The sequence below is a fragment of the Hyaena hyaena genome, unplaced genomic scaffold, assembly GCF_003009895.1.
Source record: "Hyaena hyaena isolate Hyena2069 unplaced genomic scaffold, ASM300989v1 scaffold_350, whole genome shotgun sequence".
In the NCBI taxonomy this organism is placed as follows: domain Eukaryota; kingdom Metazoa; phylum Chordata; class Mammalia; order Carnivora; family Hyaenidae; genus Hyaena; species Hyaena hyaena.
Genome location: NW_024080980.1, coordinates 692,660 through 708,949, shown reverse-complemented (window position 1 = coordinate 708,949; position 16,290 = coordinate 692,660). Strand labels below are relative to the sequence as shown.

Genomic DNA, 16,290 nt, shown 5'->3' with positions numbered 1-16,290 from the left:
AAAAAATAAGCTATGTAGGAGGCAAGAGTAGGGTTAAAAACAACTTTTTTTTAACATTAATTTTTGAGAGACAGAGACAAAGTGTGAGTGGGGGAGGGACAGAGAAAGAGGGAGGCGCAGAATTGGAAGCAGGCTCCAGGCTCTGAGCTGTCAGCACAGAGCCCAATGTGGGCTGGAACTCACTAACCATAAGATCATGACCTGAACCAAAGTCAGACGCTTAACGGACTGAGCCACCCAGGTGCCCCAAGAGTAAGATTGAATAATTGGTAACTATTTCCCTAATGTATGTTACTTGACAAGTAATTATATATATGCAGATTACACACACACACACACACACACACATACACACACACACACACACACACGCTGCTGTGGGCCAGGCACTGTTCTAAGCATCTTATAAATAACAGTGTATTTGCTCCTCATAGAAGTCCTGCAAGGTAGGTACTTTGATTCCCTGAATCTTTTGTTGCTTAGATGTTTGTTTTGTGCTCACTGGCCAGCTGTGGACACGTTTTTAGCTGCTCTTTGTTGAGGAAGAATACTTTGGAGAAAACCTCAAAACGGAATTCTGTCCATCAACCGACCCCTCCCTCTTCCCAGAAAATCGGAGATGTTCTAACCTTATTTGAGCTCAAGTGGCAAAACACCAGCTGTTTCCACAAGGTCAGGCCAGGTTGGAAGAGCTTTGGCTTCAGGTCCCTGGGAGTCTGTGGAGAGGGAGAATGTGCGGAAAGGTTGGTCCACTCTGTCCTCCGCTTGGGATTATGTGTTCCCCAGAGAGCGGAGGTGTGCACACAGCCCCCCAGGCAGGCCCAGGCGACCTCAAGGCAGTTTTGTTTTGGAATTGGGTACTGTGGTCACGGTGGATCCTGTGGCATGGAAGCCTCGGACTATGTGTTGGAGGAACAGGTGAGATGCTAATCTTGTTTTGGGTGGTATTTTTGATAGGCGTGATGCTTTCGGGTTGGTCTAATGAAACACCAGGGAGAGCCAGCTAGCCAGCAAGTGGATTTGATCTTGGACACATGTGTATGTTTCCAGGGCCCTTTGTGGCAGCCTGATGTGATGGCCTGACATCGTTTGGGCCGATTCTTGTGTTAGTGCCTGCCGCTAATTGCTGGGCCTGGTCTTCATCTTCTCTGCAGCCCTGGGATCAGCTGACGGGGCAGCTGTTACGCTTCTGGGTTCCCTGCCGGTCTGGGATGCTGGGGGAAGGTGCTCAAGCCATAAGGCTAAGGCCGGGTGGGAGGAGAAAGTGAATTAGAGTGGATATGGAGAACTGGGTGTGGAAGGACCAAGGAGTGAGCGAGCCAGCGCTCAGGGTGCCGGACATGGCCAGATACACGATCTCTCCTCGGTGGAGCCCAGCGGCCTTGGAGAGGGAGGTTCAGATTTCCCCCTTCTGTCTCCTCGCCTTCCCTCCTTCCAGGCGTCAGCTGCCTGCACAGTCCCTTGAGGAGAAATTACTCCCGGGCAGGCTTAGCTCACTGGTTTTAGCAGACACCGTACCTTTGGCTTCCAGGCTGAACATTCGCCATTTCCTAAGCAGTGTTCCTTCCGACTTGCTATGACCCTGCTTTTAGATTCTTTAAAGTCGAGGCCCCTTGTTCTGAGGTGGAAGATTTAGGATGCTCCTGTCTTTTGGGGAGAGGTGGGATAGGGTAATGGTAGGGGCCAGGTTGCTTAGACTCACGTCTTTGCTCTTGATGGGTTGTGTGACTCTGGTAAGTAAGAGACCTTCTCTGTGCCTTGGGTTTCTTGTCTTTATTTTTAAAAAATGTTTATTTACTTATTTTTGAGAGACAGAGAGAGAAAGAGCACGCATGTGAGCCGGGCAGGGGCAGAGAGAGAGAGAGAGAGGGAGAGAGAGAATCCTAAGAAGGCTCTGCGATGTCAGCGCAGAGTCCAATGTGTGGGGCTTGAACCCACAATCTGTGGGATCATGACCTGAGCTGAAATCCAGAGTCAAACATTTAACCGACTGAGCCATCCAGGCGCCCCTTCCCTGTCTTTAAAGAGAGGGGTGATGATAACACCCACATCAGAGGGCTAGACAGATCTTAGCAATTATTTTCTTCTCTACCTTCCCAGCTCTCCTCCGTTGAGGGACCATGGGATGAAGGTGTAATTTTTGTCCCACGTCCCCACCCCCTTGCCTGGTTCCTAGAGCAGTGTCTGACTTAGTAGGGGCTCTGCATATCTGCTGAACGAATAAATCTGGGAAGGACTGTGGGAATGCTCTTTGCTAGGGCCTCGTGTATCTGGTGTATCTTTGGCATAGAAAGTGGGTCCAGCAGGAAGGGCCTGGAAGCTGAAGGTCGGAATTCCCAACTTCCTGCATGCTGTGCTGTCTGCATTGTTGGGCTGGCCCTTCTCCCTCACTGCCGCCTGTGGAATACGAGGCTTCAGAGAAGGTGCCAGGGCCCTGGCGATGGACTTGGGCGGCTGCATTGGGACTGGCAAGAAGCAGCCTCTTAGTGAGCGCTTTCCATGTGCCAGGCACACCTTTCAAGTGCTTTATGTGTGTGTATTAGCTCACACCAGCCTTAGTACAGTCTATGAAGTGGGGTCTTCTTAGCTCCATTTTACAGATTGGAAACGGAGGCACTGAAAGGTTAAGTGATTTCCTCAAAGCGATGTCGTATTTTAAATGCATATTAAACACCTTTGTGTGTGCCAGGCACTGTCAGTGCGGAGCCTGATGCGGGGCTTGATCCCATGACCGTGAGATCATGACCTGGGCCAACATCAAGAGTTGGATGCTGAACTGACTGAGCTACCCAGGCGCCCCTCACCTTTACATTTAATGATAATCAGCTGGATACCAAACTAAGGCTTCTGAGATTTTTTTCCTTTGCAATTTGAAAGTATTCTGATGTCATTTTCTTTTTTATTTTAAATATAATTTATTGTCAGGTTGGCTAACATACAGTGTGTACAGTGTACTCTTGGTATTGGGGTTAGATTCCCGTGGTTCATTGCTTACGTACAACACCCAGTGCTCATCCCAACAAGTGCCCTCCTTCATGCCCATCACCTATTTCCCCCTCTACCCCACCCTCCATCCACCCTTAGTTTGTTCTCTGTATTTAAGAGTCTCTTATGGTTTGCCTCCCTCCCTCTCTGTTTGTAACTATTTTTCCCCTCCCTCTTCCCCATGGTCTTCTGTTAAGTTTCTCAAGTTCCACATATGAGTGAGAACATATGATATCTGTCTTTCTCTGACTGACTTATTTCACTTAGCATAATTCCATCCACGTTGCTGCAAATGGCATGATTTCATTTCCTTTGCAATTTGAAAGTATTCTGTTGTCTTCTTACATCTAGTATTGTTATTGAAAATTCTGATGTCAATCTGATATTTTTTTCTTTACAGGTTTTCTGCCTTTTCTCTCTGGAAATTTTTACATGTATTCTTTCTAATTAATAATTTTACTATCATAGATCTAGGTAAGGGCTTTTTCTCCTTCAACCTTCTTGGCTTTCTGTGAGTTCTTTCAACACCTGAAGTGTTGCCTCTTTATTATGGCAAATTCCTGGTTCTTATTTCTTTAAACATTTCCCCTTCACTTTTTATTCTTTTTTTTCCCTCCCTCTGTGGAACTGCTGAGAGATGGATGTTGACACTTCTGTTTTATCACATTTTTTCCCCCACATTTAAAATCCGGTCCTGTTGCCTTCAGCGAGAGTGCCTTGATTAATCTTCCAGCTCACCCATTCATTCTTCCACCCATTCTGCTCTGCTACCAATCCATTAAGGGTCCTATTACAAAGCTTATTTTTCAAACTCAGGATATTCAGTTGGTGGTTTTATCTGCCGCCTTCTGTTCCAGTTTCCAGTAGTCCTCCTGTAGCTCACGGAGGCTGCTTAAAGTATTTAAGTGTGTTTTTTATTTTTTTTTCTATTAGGTCTGCTTCTTGCAGTGTGAAATTTTCTATTCTTTCCTCCCTTCCCCAGTTACAGTGTCGTTTCTCATTTCTTTTCTCTTTGCCCTTGTCAGATACTTTCTGTTGCTTTGTGATGTTTAGCCGCCCTGCCTGTTCTCTTTCTGGGAGAGGAGTGACAGAAGCTTGGGTGCTTGTCTGTCCGCCCCAGATGAGAAGACTTGGTGGGGGAAGATTAATTTATTTTGAGAGAGAGAGAGTGGGAGGGGGACAGAATCCCAAGCAGGCTCTGTTCTATCAGCACAGAGCCCAACGCGGGGCTCGAACTCACAAAACGTCAGATCATGACCTGAGCTGAAACCAAGCTTTGGACTGTTAACCGACTGAGCCACCCAGGCACCCCAAGCACAGTTTCTAATGCTGCGTGTGTATACATGTGTAAAGGGGATGTAGCATGAATGTTAAGTTATTCTCAGCAGTTAATTGCTGAGTGATTTCTGAAACACTGTTTAGTTTTATAATAGGCTGTTATCTTTCACTTAATACAGTGATATGATTGCTCCTCATCCATGTTACTTTTTTCTGGGTTCCACATTGAGTTTAACCCAAATAATTACAGTAGTTACATAATTTGTTGCTTTTGCTTGTAGGACAAATTCATGTATGTTTTCAGGCACCATAACTATAAGCTTCTTGAGAGCAGACACTGTGCGCTGTTTCCCAGCGTATCCTCGGCGTTTGGCCTTTAAGAGGGTTGCTAAATACTGGTGGAAGTTGTGAGCCTTAGACTCCTGTTTTAACAGCGCACACTGGTCCCCAGAAGATGAGTCTGATGGGTTTCATGTGTCAGTTAGGAACGGGGTTCCGCTGTGATTCATAGAACCACAGAAAGGTGGTGCCAGCCACTGGCTCGCAAATTTGGGTGCAATTGCAGGCACCTTGGGAGGCTTGGAAAACTACTAATGCCTGGGTTTCCCTCCTGGAAACCCTCACTGAATTGTCTGTGTGCATGCTCGGAGCTGTGAAAGGGCTCTCTAAAACATTCCACACACTGGGTGGCTTCAACCACAGAAATTTATTTCCTTTCTGGAGGCTGGTGCCAACAAGGTGGGTTTCATTTTGAGGCCTCTTCTTTTGGTCATAGATGATTTCCATCTTGCTGTGTGCGTGCGCGTGGACACACACACACACACACACACACACGCATAGCTTGTTCTATGGAGTCTCTTCTTATAGGGCACTGATTCTCGCAGACCAGTGCTGCACCCTCATAATCTAACTTAATTTAACCTTTATTTCTTCCTTATAGACCCTATCTCCAAATATCGTCATGTGGGAGGTTAGGGCTTCAACATACAAATCTGGAGAGTACAAAAGTCAGTCCGTAACGTGATTCCGATATGCCGCCTTTATTTTTATGTCACACAAGAGTTTGGGGGTAAGTTTTTTAAGGTTGGTGTGTGTGGGGGCTGCGGTTCCACAGATTTCAGAGACCCAAGCCCTTTCAGACTTTCCCCTTCACCGTCTACAGGCTGTGACTGTTTCTTCAAAGCTGGCATTCCAACCATCACATCCAGCTTCCAGGAACTCAGGGGAAGGAATCCAAGCTGGAACAAATGTGGTCAGGTGACTGCACAAACCTGAAAGGAAGGGTGGGAAGTGGGTTCCGGCACAGAAAAGTTAAGAGTTCTCTTGATTCGAGACAGAGAAGAGAATGAGTGTTCGGTTGGGAGGCCAGCAGTCTGTGCTACACTTGGTTTCAGACTGTGAGTCAGTCAGGGCCCGAGCACAAGTTGCAGACCTGGGGTTCCACCCAGGAATCTCTCCACTGCTCCCCGTAAACCTGGAACGTGGATACTGGGAAACACATGGGAAACTTGAGCAATAACTGCTTGGAAGGTAGGAGAAATTCTTTCCCCCTCTTTCTTGGCATTTGCTGTATCAACAAGTCCCGATAGGCGTGACAGTAAAGTAGGGTTGTGGCAACCCATGAATCAGAAAAGAACAGATCGGGGTATGGTCACAAGTAGCACGAGTCAGTTCTTATCTTACTGACATTTTGTCAGCATTCAGCACAGGTGGTCACAGCCTCCTTTCTTAAACCTTCTCTTTCTGGGATTCTGGTTTCCTTCTAGCCCTCTGCCTTGTGTTCTCTGCCTCTTTTGTTGTTTATGATTAGGTTCTCCACATCTTTTTTTTCTTTTTAATTTATTATATTTATTTTGAGAGAGAAAGAGAGAGAGAGAGTGGGGGAGGCCAGAGGGTGGGGGAGGGAGAATCCCAGGCAGGCTCCACACTGTCAGTGGAGCTGGAACCCACAGACCATGAGATGACGGCCTGAGCCAAAATCAAGAGTTGGACACTTAACTGACTGAGCCTCCCGGTGCCCCACCCACATCTTGATTTTAAGAATATTCCTCCCTGTCCCCCCTTTCCTCCCTGTATTCTCTTTCTGGGTAATTTCATACATGCCTTTGGCCTCAATTGCTACTTATTTACAGGCGATTTCAACTTGATAGCTGTAGCTCAGATCTCCTCTGGGCTCCAGACCCATTCGCCCAACTGCTCATTGACACCTCTTGGAAATTTTAAATTGTACCTCAGGTACAGAATTACCCAAACTTAATTTTCTGTTCCTCATCACATCCTGCTGGTATACCCCTGCACTAATTCCGCCACTCCACCCTGGTCTAGGCTGGTGCCAGGAACGCGAAGTGTCTTACATTAAACACTTTTATCAAGGTGTAATTTATACACCGTAAAAAAACACCCGTTGTAAGTGTACAATTCAGGTTTTTTAAAAATTACTTTATATAGTTGTGCGACTGTCACCACAGTCCCATTTGAGAATATTTCTATCACTGAAAAAAATTCCCAGTAGCTGGTCTGTGGTTCATTCTGCTCTCTCAGCTGTTCATCTGCATTTTCTCACTATGAATTTCCCTTTTGGAACATTTCGTATAAATGAAATCATATATAATGCATCGTCTCTTGCATTTGCCTTCCTTTACTTAGCATAATACTTTTTTTTTTTAAAGTTTATTTATTTTGAGAGAGAGAGGGAGGGAGAGTGGGGGAGGGCAGAGAGAGAAGAGAGAAAGAGAGAATATAAATCCCAAGCAAGCTTTGCGCTGTCAGCACAGAGCCCAACATGGGGCTTGAGCCCACAAACCGTGAGCTCATGACCTGAGCTGAAGTCGGACACTTAACTGACTGAGCCACCCAGGTGCCCCTACTTAGCATACTTCTTTTGAGATTCGTCAGGTATTGATATTTTTTTATTACTAAATAGTATTCCATCGTATGTGTATATCACATTTTGTTTATCTCTTCAGCTGATGGATTTTTTGTCCTCAGGAACTACCTAACCAGGTCATGTTCTATTCTTTTCCACACAGGACACCACAGCTATAGTTTTGTATTGTTTTAGTGAATATTTGATTGTCTGTGGGTGTCGTTCCTCTATCCTGCCCCTCATCAGAGCAGGGACCTTGTCTACCCCCCCACCCCTCACCACCAGTATACCCTTAGCCCTTGGCACAGGGTGCCAAGCACACTGTAGGGACTCTGTGAAAACAAATCTTTGTTTAAAGAAATGAGTGGGTTCTTGCAAAGAAAACCTAGGTTTGGAACTAGGTTTTCTTCAGATTTCTTTAAAAAGTTGGGCTTGTATAGATTCTTTTCTTTAAAAAGTTTTTTTTTAAATGTTTGTTTATTTTTGAAAGAGAGAGACAGTGTGAGCAGGAGAGGGGCAGAGAGAGAGAGGGAGACACAGAATCTGAAGCAGGCTCCAGGCTCTGAGCTGGCTGTCAGCACAGAGCCCGACTCGGGGCTTGAATCCACGAACCGTGAGATCATGACCTCAGTCGAAGTCAGACACCCAACCGACTGAGCCCCCCAGGTGCCCCACTTCTCTTTTCTCTAGCCATAAAATGAGTGAAAGTATCCACATCAAAGAACCCTTGTACAACTGATCATGTTGAGAATCAGGTGTTAGTCCTTGGCAAATAATATTTCCGTGGCACCCTGACAAAAGAAGAAATCCGGGCTCTTGTTTTAAGTTCTGTCTTTTTGGCATTGTGGTCAATTAACCAGACTGCTGACACGATGCAATGTTAACATCAGGGTCAGGTCCCATTTACCATCTGTGTTTGGGAATGTGCTGTGTGCTTTTGGACTTTGTTCTCTTTTCCTTTTTAGAAAAAATTTTTTTAAATGTTTTATTTATTTCTGAGAGAGGGCGTGAGCAGGGGAGGGTCAGAGAGAGAGGGAGATACAGTATCTGAAACAGGCTCCAGGCTCTGAGCTGTCAGCACAGAGCCTGACGCAGGGCTCAAACCCATGAACCTTGAGATCATGACCTGAGCCCAAGCTGGGTGCTTAACTGACTGAGCCACCCAGGCGCCCCTTGGACTTTGTTTTCTAATGGGGCCGATCTTTAGGCCCAGTAATGGTGGACTGATCAGCAGAAGAACAGACTGGATAAAGTGCCTTGTCACCCAAATGAGAAAGCGTGGTTCTTGACGTGTGGCCCCATCAGCAGCATCTGCTTCACCCTGGGATGAGTTAGAAGTCAAAATTCTCAGGGTGCCAGGCTGGCTCAGTCAGTAGAGCATGCGACTCTTGATTTAGGGATTGTGGGTTTGAGCCCCATGTTGGATGTAGAGATTACTTAAAAATCTTAAAAAAGAAAAAAAAAAAAAGAAATTCAAATTCTCGTGATCCACACCAGACCTGACTCAGGAGCTCTGGGAGAGGGGTCCAGGAAGCTGTTGTTGCTGTTGTGGTGGTTATTTTAACATGATTTATTGTCAAGTTAGTTAATGTACAGTGTATATAGTGTGCTCTTGGCTTCGGGAGTAGATTCCCGTGATTCATTGCTTCCACACAACACCCCGTGGAAGCTGGGGTTTTTTGTTTGTGTTTTTTTTTTTTACAGATAGTTTATTGTCAAGTTGGTTTCCATAGAACACCCAGTGCTCATCCCCACAAGTGCCTCCTCCATGCCCATCTCCCCCCCACCCCCACCCATCAGTCCTCAGTTTGTTCTCAGCACTCAAGTGTCTCTCATGGTTTGCCTCTCTCCCTTTCCCCCACCATTTCTCCCCCATGGTCCTCCGTTAAGTTCCTCCCAATCCTCCTATACGTGCAAATATATGATATTTGTCCTTTTCTGCCTGATTTATTTCGCTCAGCATAACACCCTCGAGTTCTATCCACCTTGCTACAAATGGCCAGATTTCATTCTTTCTCATTGCCATGTAGTATTCCATTGTATAGATAAACCACATCTTCCTGATCCATTCGTCCCTTGATGGACACTTAGGCTCTTTCCATGTTTTAGCTATTGTTGAGATTGCTGCTCTGAACATTAAGGTACATGTGCTCCTATGCATCAGCATTTCTGTATCCCTTGGGTAAATTCCTAGCTGTGCTATTGCTGGGTCATAGGGGAGTTCTTTTGTTAATTTTTTGAGGAACCTCCACACAGTTTTCCAGAGGGGCTGTACCAGTTTACATTCCCACCAACAGTGTAGGAGGGTGCCCGTTTCTCCACATCCTCGCCAGCATCTAGAGTTCTCTGATTTGCTCGTTTTAGCTACTCTGACTGCCGTGAGGTGGTATCTCAGTGTGGTTTTGATTTGTATTTCCCTGATGAGGAGGGATGCTGAGCATCGTTTCATGTGTCTCGGCCATCTGTATGTCCTCTTTGGAGAAGTGTCTGTTCATATCTTCTGCCCATTTCTTCACTGGGTTGTTTGTTTTTTGGATGTGGAGTTTGGTGAGTTCCTTATAGATTTTGGATATTAACCCTTTATCTGATATGCCATTTGCAACTATCTTTTCCCATTCTGTTGGTTGGGAATTTTGTGGGTTGTTTCCTTTGCCGTGCAGAAGCATTTAGTCTTGATGAGGTCCCAATCGTTTATTTTTCTCTTGATTCTTTTGCTTTTGGGGATGTGTCAAGTAAGAAGTTGCTGCGGTGGAGGTCAAGGAGGTTGTTTCCTGCTTTCTCCTCTAGGGTGTTGATAGTTTCCTGTCTCACGTTCAGGTCCTTTATCCATATTGAGTTTATTTTTGTGCATGGTGTGAGAAAATGATCTAGTTTCATTCTTCTGCATGTTGCTGTCCAGTTCTCCCAACACCATCTGTTAAAAAGGCTGTCTTTTTTCCATTGGATACTCTTTCCTGCTTTGTCAAAGATTAGTTGGCTGTATACTTTTGGGTCCACTTCTGAGTTCTCAATTCTGTTCCATTGGTCTATGTGTCTGTTTTTGTGCCAATACCATACTGTCTTGATGACAGCTTTGTAGTAGAGGCTAAAGTCTGGGATGGTGATACCTCCCGTTTTGGTTTTATTCTTTAGTATTACTTTGGCTATTCGGGGTCTTTTGTGGTTCCATACAAATTTTAGGATAGTTTGTTCTAGTTTTGAGAAGTATGCTGGTGCAATTTTGATTGGAATTGCATTGAATGTGTAGATTGCTTTGGGTAGTAATGACATTTTAACCTATTTATTCTTCCTATCCATGAGCATGGAATGTTTTTCCATTTCTTTGTGTCTTCTTCAATGTCCTTCATAAGTTTTCTATAGTTTTCATCATACAGATCTCTTGTATCCGTGGTTAGGTTTATTCTTAGGTATTTAATGTTTTTTTGTGCAGTTGTGAATGGGATCAGCTTCTTGATTTCTCTTTCTGTTGCTTCATTATTGGTGTATAAAAATGCAACCGATTTCTGTACGTTGATTTTGTACCCTGCAACTTTTCTGAATTCTTGGATCAGTTCTAGTAGGCTTCTGGTGGAGTCTGTCAAGTTTTCTATGTAGAGTATCATGTTGTCTGCGAAAAGTGAAAGTTTGACTTCTTCTTTGCCAATTCTGATGCCTTTGATTTCCTTTTGTTGTCTGATGGCTGATGTAGGACTTCCAGCACTATGTTAAACAACAGTGGTGAGAGTGGACATCCCTGCCATGTTCCTCATCTCAGGGGGAAAGCTCTCAGTTTTTCCCCGTTGAGGATGATGTTAGCTGAAGGCTTCTCATAGATGGCTTTTATGATGTTTAAGTAGGTTCCTTCTATCCCAACTTTCTCTATAGTCTTTATTAAGAAGGGATGTTATATTTTGTCAAATGCTTTTTCTGCATCTATTGACAGGATCATATGGTTTTTATCTTTTCTTTTGTTGATGTGATGGATCACATTGATTGATAAAATATGGAACGCTTTATGAATTTGCGTGTCATCCTTGTGCAGGGGCCATGCTAATCTTCTCTGTATCTTTCCAATTTTAGTATATGTGCTGCCTAAGCGAGCACTGGAAGCTGTGTTTTTAACAAGCTTCCAGGTGATTCTGATGCAGTGAAAGCTTGAAAACCTGTAGATAAAGCCTGTAGATAAGCTGTACTTAATAAAATACTCATGTGGGACCCCTGGGTGGCTCAGTCGGTTAAGCTTCTGACTCTTGAGTTCAGCTCGGGTCATGATCATGTCAGCTCAGGTCTGGGCCACAGCCAGGCCTCTTACTACCAAATCTTGTATCTGTCTTCTGCGCTGAGTCATCCTAGGGCAAAGAAAGATCCCTCCATCCAGGCATAGTGGGGTTTAGGACCTGACCCAGTTGGATATTTGGGGGAAAGCTGAGCCTGGGAATCTTCTGATGTCATTTCCCCTGGTGGGTCTCCACAGGCCGGCTTCCCAGCCCCCTTCATCTCCGTGGGAGCCAGGCTGAGGATGCCCACCCGTCTTCACCCTGGGGCTTTAGTGAGTATTGGAATCTCTTTCAAGGTGACTCGATGTGTGTGTTCAACCTTTTAGTACAAAGCAGGGACTCAAGTCTCAGCCCGTTGTAAGGACCTCCAGGTAGGTCACCTGTGTTGTCGAGGGCAAGAGTGGAATCGAGAGCTGTGTGCTTTACGACCCCTCTTGATATTTTACAGTTTACTTAGAATCGTGGGAAGTTCTTCGCTAAAGGCACCAGGAACTCAAGAGTTAACAGGAGTTCAGAAGGTGAGAGGCAATATTCTGAAAGCCTTTATTCATCCTTGTTAGACAGGTCTCCGTTCTTGCTTTTGGAATTAAATCACCTAGTCTTTAAAAGCAGATTGAATCTCCTCATCCATCAAATCTGAGCGCAGGGCATCAAATCATGTGTTCAAAGTTAACGTTGACTTATGCTCTTGCTTTATCAGGTGGTTCGTAGGCGGCTGGTGGCTCTTAATCCTGAAGTGGTTCCTTCAACCCGGCCCCTGGGCCCCCCTGTGCAGGCGAGCACCTACATAATGCTGGTTGATGATCCCATTATGCAGGAGCTTCATGCCAAGTGGTTTAGTACCTTTTCCTTAAATCTTTTTCAAAAATAATTCCAAAGTGACAGAGTCAAGAAATCCACAGCCCGGGTTGTTGTGATTTAGGAGCTGGGCTTGGGCTCGTTCAGACTAAGACAAAATGAGGTCGTCTCACACTTAAATAATAAATGCTGCTCGACTCTATGGGCGGGCAGGTGCTCAGACGTTTGCCGAGGGAATGGTTGTGTGGAAAACTGAATGGATGAGAAGAAACTAGGCTGGTGGATAACACTGTAAGGTTTTATTCTGTCTCTGATTTTGCACTGGATCTTCTACTTCAGGGCGTTTTAGGGCAACTTTGAAATTCACATTCCTGACTTCCTGACTCATCCACAAGGACTCTGATTCTTTAGGTCTGGGTTGGAGTCAGAAATCCACATTTTTAACAAGATGCTTAACTGTTTCAAAAGCAGGAAGGGGTCAACCCCAACTCTAAGGAATGTTCTTTTTGGAAAGCAAGACATTTCAGTATTTTTAAAGCTTTACATTATTAGTTGTCTGTTAATTTTATGTATGGATTATTTTTTACTTCAGAGATTTTTCTTCTTAGAATGTGTCAATATGTTTAGTTATGGTTTTGCCTCTGTTATGCCCTCCCTACCCTAATAGTTTAAAAATATTCACTCATATTTGTCTCCTAAATGTATATTAAGTTATACTATGATAATTATATTTAAATGTTATATTATTAAAACTAAACTCTTTAGTTTTTAAAGACTGAAGTCTTTAATATACTAGTCATTCCGTTATGAATTGTAGTTAAAGAATGTGACCTGTAAAATTTCTATTTCTTGTTTTTTTGGCAATGTTTTGGGAAATGTTTCATGCATATTTAAAAAGTCATATTTTTCACTGAGGGATATAATTATTTGGAGAATTATTTTATACTTATTTATTTTTATTTTTTAGAGAGAGAGCGTGCACTTGTCCATGTTTGAGGCAGGGAGGGGCGGGGGGGGAGAGAGAGAGAGATAGAGAGAGAGAGACAGACAGATGGACAGACAGACAGACGGAGAATCTTAAGCAGGCTCAATGCTCAGCTCAGGCTCGATTTCACGACCCTGGGATCAAGACCTGAGGCAAAATCAAGGGTAGGACACTCAACCGACTAACCCACCCAGGTGCCCTAATTATTTGTAAAATTTCAAATAAAACTTGTGCTTATGTTGTCTTGAATCTGCATATCCTTCCAATTCTGGGTGATAGGATTCTACCACCTCCCAATCTGATTGCATGGTATTTTCTTTTTGCATTTCTGTTTGCTTTATGTATTTTTGACTCTCTGTTTTTGCATCCCTATATTTTAATCCACACACAGGATCTTTTTTTTTTTAATGTTTTTATTTATTTCTGAGAGAGAGGGAGTGTGAGCAGGGGAGGGTCAGAGAGAGAGGGAGACATAGAATCTGAAGTGGGATCCATGATCTGAGCTAGCTGTTAGCACAGAGCCCGACACGGGGCTCAAACCCATGAACCGTGAGACCAAGACCTGAGCCAAAGTCGGATGCTTAACCGACTGAGCCACCCAGGCGCCCCTACACACAAAATCTTAACGGTTTAGAGCCATGAGCTGTAAAGCTAGATTGCCGGAGTTAAAATCTAGTCCCATCATTTCTTCTCTGTAAAATTGTGAACAAGTTGTTAACTATATATCGCTTGGAATTTTTCATCTGTAGAAAGAGGTTATGATCATATCTATTTCCTAGGATTGCTGGGAGGCATAGATGAGTTGGTAGGAATGATAATACATGGCATGTAGAAAGTTTTCTCTAAATATTAAAATTATTTGTATTAATGGTTCAGTTTATATGTCTTTAAGAGGTTTGAAGGGTAACATAATAGTTCTGCTATAGACAAGCCATATTATATGAAGTTTTTCTGATCCCTTGAGGTTAAACTTATAGTATTGCATGACCAAGTTCTTTTTTAAAAAATTTTTTAAATGTCTATTTTAGAGAGAGAGAGAGAGCAGGGAAGGTGCAGAGAGAGAGGGAGACACAGAATCTGAAGTAGGTTCCAGGTTCTGAGCCATCAGTCAGCACAGAGCCAGATACAGGGCTCGAAACTCATGGCCTGGGAGCTCCTGACCTGAGTGGAAGTCAGATGCTTAACTGACTGAGCCTCCCAGGTGCCCTGACCGAGTTCTTATGTAATAGAGTATACTTGTCCCCGGGTTTGTTGATGACAACTTAGTACCTTCTGGAGTACGTTGGAATCCCTGTCTCGTGGTGCTTTGCTGGGTGGTAGTGGCAGTGGTGGAAATCTCTGGTCATAAGTTGAGTAGTCGGTACTGGAGATTGTTGAGGAAGGTCATCAAGGAGATGTGACCATCAGTTGACCAGGAGCGGGCCCTGGGCCCTGGGAGGTTCCTCAATCCCTCCCCAGTCCTTGGAATGTGGCTTCTGCTTGCTTTTCCTGCCCCCAGTGGCTGCACCGAGGACGCAGCCTTGAGAGAGTGACTTCCGTGGTGTACACGGCTGCACCCACTGAAGTCCTCTCTATAAACCCTTATTATTTGGAGGGTGGGCGAGTGGATCTACCGATCTTGCCGCCACCCAAGACAAGCCTTCTCTGCAAGTTCCCTTTGCTCGCGAAGCTGCCACCACCAACCTGGAGGGGCCTGTGTGTCTTGCCTCCCTCCCTCCTTGTGCAGTGGTTTCAGATTATACTCAGGAAGGTCCCAGAGGGTTGGGAATCCACAGACACGTAACACTACCAGCCTTCGTAAGTTCTAAGAGTTAAGAGGATTCCAGACGTTAAAGCTTGACTATTGTGCCTTGGAACTTGGAAGGTTTTGGTGCTAGGATCCAGCATGTTCCTCTCTGGGTTGCCGGGAGAGAAATTCAGGAACACTGGTCTTCTCTCCTGAGTCACAAACTCTGAGGGTCACAAGTGTGACCTTCTTCCCTGGTGAGGAGACCAGAGGGGTTACAGACCCACTTGGGGAGGCATAAATTGCCTCTCGAATGTGACTGGCAGCCTTGAGGAGGAGATGACGTTGTGGAGAACTTTGATATCTTGCTCTCTGGAGATGAGAAGGGCTCAATAAGGTAAATTTGGTAAAATACACCCACAAATTTGATATTTCCCCTCCTCTTTTTAAAAATTTTAAAAATTGTTTTACTTTTGAGAGAGAGAGAGAGAGAGACAGCACAAGTAGGGGAGGGGCAGAGAGAGAGGGAGACACAGAATCTGAGCTGTCGGCACAGAGCCTGACGTGGGGCTCCAACTCATGAACTGCAAGATCATGACCTGAGCCACCCAGGCGCCCCTCCTGTCCTCTTTCACAGACTGAATATACTTTGCTGATTTCCCCCATTTTTAATTTTCTGTAAACAGAGGGTGGGGACGTTTTAGAAATGGGATTTTACATGTCAGAAATGGTGACGTCTCGATTGGTTGTAGACAGAGGGAATTGGAGGGCAGCCGAAACCTCCAGAATCCATGTGTGCAGTGCTGGGAAGATTGGCTCCTTGCAGCCCTGTGCCTGCCTTGGTCAAGTTCTCTAGGGGCTTGCCTCCGTGGAGGAGGGCAGGATGTGGGGGGCGGAGACGCCAGCCTCTGTGAGAGGGTCTCCGCTCTGCCATTTTGGTGTGTTGGCAAGATGTGGCCTGGGATTCTGGAAGAGTCAGTTGGAAATTATCCAACCCAGAAAAGAACCTTAAGTGGAAGACCAGGATCGCTGTTGTCCTTGGTGGGGACAAGGCCAAGGTCCCCACTGTGCCGTGTTTGGTGAGCTCTAGCAGTCGGTCAGGTGCTTCTCAGAAGTCGAGTGCCCGAGGCAGGTGAGGCCCATCTCAGGCGGAGGGACTGCCTGAGGTCTGTGCTCAGTTGGGAGCTTATAAGTGGGGGTGGGGGGCGGCAGGCCTGGCAGGCAGGGGGTCCCCGAGGCCCTGGCCCTGGAGTCAGATGTGGAGAGAAGGGGCCCAGCCTCCAGGGACACAGGAAGAGGGCCGGCAGTCTCTTGGAAATAACAACCCAGGTGTGAAAGGCGCCTGCTCAGTGTCACGGACAGGATGATGGCCTCCCCTTCCCCGGGCCTTTACTCT

At 45.2% G+C, this 16,290-nt stretch overlaps 1 protein-coding gene and 1 non-coding gene across 3 annotated transcripts in view; one reads left to right on the top strand and one right to left on the bottom strand.

The window, feature by feature from the left end:
- OSBPL10 (oxysterol binding protein like 10) overlaps positions 1-16,290 on the top strand; it is a 299,853-nt gene that overhangs the window by 79,076 nt on the left and 204,487 nt on the right. The gene's annotated exons all lie outside the window — the stretch shown is intronic.
- Positions 11,106-11,212, bottom strand: LOC120243631. Its single transcript, XR_005531362.1, has one exon. It is a non-coding gene; the product is annotated as a U6 spliceosomal RNA (small nuclear RNA).